We start from the raw sequence: 5,624 nt of genomic DNA, 5'->3' as shown, positions 1-5,624 counted from the left end.
CGAGACACATACGAAACAATCATAGTAACTCCTAACAATCCCATCTGTTAGAAATCAGTGTCTGGATAGAAGTCATCTCCCTTGCGTCCCAGGTCAAGAGATCCCTGAGGGTTCTTCTAGTTGAACCCCGCATCCAAGCTTCCAGGCAGCCCAAGTAAAATGAGAATGGGGGTCAGTTTCCCAAGTCCCCTTGCCCAGAGGTCAGAAGCCCACCGATTGCTCTGAGGATACAGAGCTTTGCCAGGAACGAGGACCTAAAATATATTTCCCTCTAGGTCTTACAGAGAGCACGGACTGGGGCAGCAGGAACTAGCGACAGCAGCATCCCAAAATAAACGCAGCAGCCTGCCTCCTCCAGCCATTTTTCCACAAAGCCCCATCATAAGGGAGAGACATAATAAAGATTTTGTGGCAGCTAAATCATGTGGTCCAAGAGCAACTCAGCTTCATGAGAGCCCGACTCGATTCAGGGATAAGTCTCATCTGGAAGAATGGATGGAATGCATGGCCTTTAAATAACCCCCATGAACTTTATTTCTCTCAACTGAGCTTTTGATAAAACTCGGGCAGCGGGAGGCAGCTGCTGGTTGTAACCGCTGACAAGGGTCTGGCAGGCAGACTCTGGCGCTGGGCGAGGATGGGACGGTCGGGTCCTGGCACCTGCAGAAGAATCATTCACAGATTCAGCCACTTGAAGACTCCCCCAGAGGCCCGGAATGCGCACAGCTTTCCCATTTTGCTCTGGCCCAACGTGGAACTGGACTGAGAGGCTGGTGGAAAGAGGGGCAGGATTCGGAGCCCGCAGGGATGCGCACCAGCCCTGAGCCCTGCCTCGCTGGGAGTTATGATTAAGGACAAGGATAGCTTTGCATGATCGTGGGTCCAGGCACGAAGTCATACCCTAGTTCATCGTCACAGCTGAGCTCCTGGGGAGATACTATGACTGTGCTCATTTTACAGATGAAAAAACTGAAGCCCAGAGAGCTTCTCGAGGAAGAATGGAAGCTCTGATGCCCACTCAGGTCTGTCCGGTTCCAGAGCTCACGGGTTTTGTAACCACTACACCGTGAGCCCCTGCACACAGGATAAGGGATGAAACCTGTGGGAAAAGTAAAATGGCGATTAATTTGTGGCATGAGAGCACAGGAAACCCATGACTCTCAGAATGCGATTTTGGAGAAAGCTGGAAGCCTATAGCAACGTGCTGAATTTAAGGCTGTAGGGCTTCTCGAAGCCCTCTCAAGTCCATGGGCTGCTGGGTTGTAAACATCAGCTGTACCCAAGTTCCTGTACAAGTCGGGGGCAGGGGAGGCAGGGGTGTTGCAGGGAAGGGCCCAGATTAAACAAAGCCTGCCACAACCACGCTCAAGGCACCACCACCACCACCCCCCCCGCCGCCCCGCAAAGCCACTGGGGATCCCACCCACAAGCCAGTGAGCGAGCAGTGCAGAGCCCAGCAGTGTGGGAGCCCAGGGCCAGACTGCTTGGGGCCCAGGATCCCTGCTGGACACAGCTCTCTGTGTATCCTGTCACATCTGGGGAAGTCAGCAGGTGGGAACATCCAGGAAAAAATAGAACCCGTGAAGCTGTCTTCCCAGCAGGTAGGTCTGTGAGCTCAGGGAGGGAAAGCCCCATCTCCTTCCACTGGACACACTGACCTTCTTTAGAAGGTCTCTTTAGACTGGAGTCAGGAGTGTCTAGACCACAGGAAAGCTTTTCCCATCAGTGAGCAACATGCTGACAAGCAGGGCTTCGGCTCAGCCCCGTGAAATCTGATGACTCAGGAGGACGTGCTGTCTCTCCACAGGCTTGTTTGCTGGGCGCTGGCACTGGGCCCTCTCCGGGCCAGGTGTGAGGCTAGGGAGAGAAGCCAGGCCCAGGCCTTACCCTCAAAGGGTGTACAGTCTAGAAGAGGGCACGGATGTGGAAACACCTCAGTGTGTCTTCATGAGAAAACTGAAAAAAGGAAGGAAGTGAGGTAAGGAGGGATAAGCATACAAAATAGATCAATAATCTAACCACTTCTCCCCCTGCCCCTGCTCACTGTCACCACCTTTGTCTCTCGTTTAGCCCAGATTATTGCAGCGGGGTCCTCAACACTGCAGGCCTGCTCCTACCACAGGGGGTTGGGACTTGCTGCTCCCGTTGCCCTCGGACAGGTGTCCTTATGATTCAGCATCTTTGCGTCTCTGTCCAAATGTCCCTTCTCAGGGAGGCTTCCCTCTCGTCAAGGCCGCCCAGTTACAGTTCACAAGGTTCCTCTCTCTGCCAGCCCACAAATGCTGTGGTAGGTGCAGTCCAGGTGGTTTCTCTCACAAACTCCTCACAGCCTGCTCTCCTGAGGCCTTCAGGATAGGTTTCCCATTGGCCTCGGCTAGAGACAGTTTTCATAGCCCTTAACCTTGCTAATGGTCAGCCAGTGCCCTGGAATCGATCCTGCTTCCTTCAACTTACTTACCTGGAGCTGGTCCGCGTGGGAAATTCCAGCAGAGCCTGGGTGCACCCTGCCCCCTTGACTGAGCTTAGCCCTGACCTACTGTAGCAGGCCTGGGTAACTGGTCACCAAACTCATGTCCTCCTCTTCCTGGGCACTGAGCTGGACTACACTTCCACCTCCTTCGTCATCAAGGGCGGCCAACGGAGTGTGAGCCGAAGCCATGCGTCTCTCCTGTGGGCTGAGGACATGAAGAAACACATGTGCCTCGTCTACCTCTCTTTCCCCTGCTGCCGTGATCACGTGGTCTAGGAGATGGCGGAATCCTGGGGACAGAAGGAGCTGGAGTGCCCAGATCTCCCCTTAGAGGCAGGCTTCTTGCCAGTCAGAGTACCCACCTTGGACTTCATGTGAGTAATGACTAAACCTTGTGACCAGCCTGCGTGTTGGAGTTTGGCTCCTCTATGAATTTAGTGTTTAACGGCCTGTCTCTCTAGGGACTGTGGGCCTGCCCTCACGACAGCGCTCCCTCATCCCCTTTCCCCCACCCCCCCTTTTCCCACCTGAACTTTCTCCTCTCTTCCTGCCCCATCCCAGGCTTCCAGGGATGACAGCTGCTGATGAGTGCACGCTTTCTGCTCCGGAGATCTGCGTGCTGCTATGGAAAGCAGCCTGGCAATGCAGGAAGGCTCTTCCCATGACCTTTCTGGAAGCCTGGATCCAACAGTGTGTGACTTTGGGCGAGACTCCAGCCTTACCGAGATTCAGTTTCCCCATCCTTAAAATGGGAACAGTAGCCTCTGGCCAGGCCACCTCACAGAGGGAAAGGCGGGAAGCCCCAACCTACAGGAGCGGCTACGCTGAGCGGGTCTCTTCGTACATTACCTCACGTTTAGTACTGAGGTAGGGAAACTGAGGCACACAGAGGTTTCAAAGTAACCTGCTTAAGTTCACCCAATTAGGTAAGTAGTTGCCTCCACTCCTGACTTGGTCCTCCCCATCTTCTCTCCCTTGTGAGTGGCACCACCACCCACCCAGGAGCTCAAATCCGAGAACTCAGGTTATGGCTGACTCCTTGCTTGCCCACATCTCCCCAAGCCCAGTTACTTTACCCCTCGCCTCCCCAGACAGCTGCCCAATCCAGCCCTTCCTTCCATGTCTGTAGCCACCAGTCTGGTCCAAGACCTCTGCACACCTCTCCGGGACTTCTGCGTTAACCCCCTCAGCGGTCTCACCCTCCACAAGCATCTTCTAGAAATGCAAATCTGACCATGCCAAATCCCAGGTTAAGAGAGATCAGTGGCTTCCTACTGCTCCTGTGACAAAACCTTGCTGTGGTCCAGCCAGCAGGAGAGAGCCAGCCTCATCTTGGATGCCATCTGCCCACCCGTCTCCTCTCCATTCCAGGCAGGGCAGAATTCTCCTTGGTCCCTGAACGCTCACCAACTCCCTCCTTGGTGGGAGCGGCCTTTGCATATGCTGTTCCTTCTGTGTGTGATACTTTTCCTTCCCCACTTCACCTAGTGTAGTCTTGATCACCCTTCATGTCTCAGGTCCAGCGTCACTTCTTTGAAAACTTGTCCCTGACCTCCTTGACGAGGTGACATCCCCTTACAGTCCTCAACACCGTTACTAATCTCTCTCTATTTGAGCTGTTATTTGGTGAACATGCGTCTCCTTTCCATGACTTTCTTAAGCTCTGTGAGGACAGGAAGGGCGACCATTTTGCTCACCATTGAAGCCAGTGCCTGCACCATGTCTGACCCATAGCAGAACTTCTGTATTGGCCGAGTGAGGCAATCCATGAAAGTGGAACTTGAAATCCAAGTGCGCCTGGCTCCTCCCTCACCAAAGTTGTGAGGAATTGTATTCGTCTGCTCAGCCCACCATGGCAAGAGACCACAGACTGGGTGGCTTAATCAACAGGAATGTATTCTGTCATAGTTCTAGAGGCTGAAAGGCCCAAGTTAAGGTGCTGGCAGATGTGGCTTCCAGTGAGACCTGTCTCCTCAGCTTGCAAACACACATTCTTGCTGGGCCCTCATGTAGCCTTCTCTGTGTGCACCCAAGGAGAGAGAGGGAGAAATCTGTTGTCCTTTCTTATAAAGGCACCAGGAGGGGCATCCAGGTGGTTCAGTTGTTAGGCATCTGCCTTCGGCTCAAGTCATGATACCAGGATTCTGGGATCCGACCCCACATCCAGCTCCCTGCTCAGCGGAAAGCCTGCTTCTCCCTCTCCCAGTCCGTTTGCTTGTGTTCCCTCTCTATTGCTGTGTCTCTGTCAAATAAATAAATAAATAAATACTCTTAAAAAAAAAAAAAAACAAAGATACCAGTACTGTTAGAGAAGGCCCACCCTTGTGACCCCATTTAATCTTTACTCCTTCAAGGCCCCATCTCAAATACAGTCCCATGGTTAGTTAAGTCTTCAATTTAGGGGGACACAATTCAGTTCATAACATTCTGCCATCTTGCTCCCCAAATTCACATCGTTCTCCCGTGCAAAATACATTCACTCTGCAATGCCTGGGTGGCTCAGTTGTTGGGCGTCTGCCTTCGGCTCAGGTCATGATCCCAGGGTCCGGGGATCAAGTCCAGCATCAGGCTTCCTGCTCAGCGGGGAGTTTGCTTCTCCCTCTGCCTGCTGCTCCCCCTGCTTGTGCTCTCTCTCTCTCTCTGACAAATAAAAAATAAATAAAATCTTTAAAAAAATACACCATTCAACAGCCCCAAAGTCGACCCGTTCATCACCAAGTCAGAAGTCTCCCTAAACGTCATCTAAATCAGGGCTGGGTGAGGCTGGAGGTATGATTCATCCCAAAGCAGAATTCCTCTCTAGCTTCGAACCTGTGAGACCAGACATGTTCTGTGCTTCTGGATCACAATGGCGGGACAGGCAAAAGACAGACATTCCCACCCAAAAGGGAGAATTGAGAAGAAGGAAGGGTACTAAGCAAGTCCGAAACCACAAGGCAAATTCTATTTGATCTTAAGGCTCCAGGTCAAACTTGTTTAGTTTAGTGCTCTGCCCTCTGTGCCCCCTGGGGCAGCAGCATTACCTCTGTGGCCCTCAGCAGTGACCCTGCCCCCTCCGCTCTGGGCGGGCCTCCTGTCCCCCTCACTCTGAGGAGGGGCCCCTCACCCTGAAGCCAAGAGATAGTGGCATCCCCTGGACCTATGGTAAGAGTGA

General features: G+C 52.9%; 1 long non-coding RNA gene across 1 annotated transcript; it reads right to left on the bottom strand.

The window, feature by feature from the left end:
* Nucleotides 1-510: 510 nt before the first annotated feature.
* LOC101693290 lies at nt 511-4,681 on the bottom strand. The gene is made up of 4 exons (XR_006606007.1): nt 4,168-4,681; nt 1,659-2,675; nt 901-1,099; nt 511-660 (listed from the first exon to the last, which is right to left on the bottom strand). It is a non-coding gene; the product is annotated as an uncharacterized LOC101693290 (long non-coding RNA).
* Nucleotides 4,682-5,624: the final 943 nt, after the last annotated feature.

The sequence above is a fragment of the Mustela putorius genome, unplaced genomic scaffold (genome assembly GCF_011764305.1).
Source record: "Mustela putorius furo isolate JIRA1106 unplaced genomic scaffold, ASM1176430v1.1 tig00000224_pilon_pilon_pilon, whole genome shotgun sequence".
NCBI lineage: Eukaryota > Metazoa > Chordata > Mammalia > Carnivora > Mustelidae > Mustela > Mustela putorius.
This window is presented reverse-complemented; position numbering and strand designations above follow the sequence as displayed.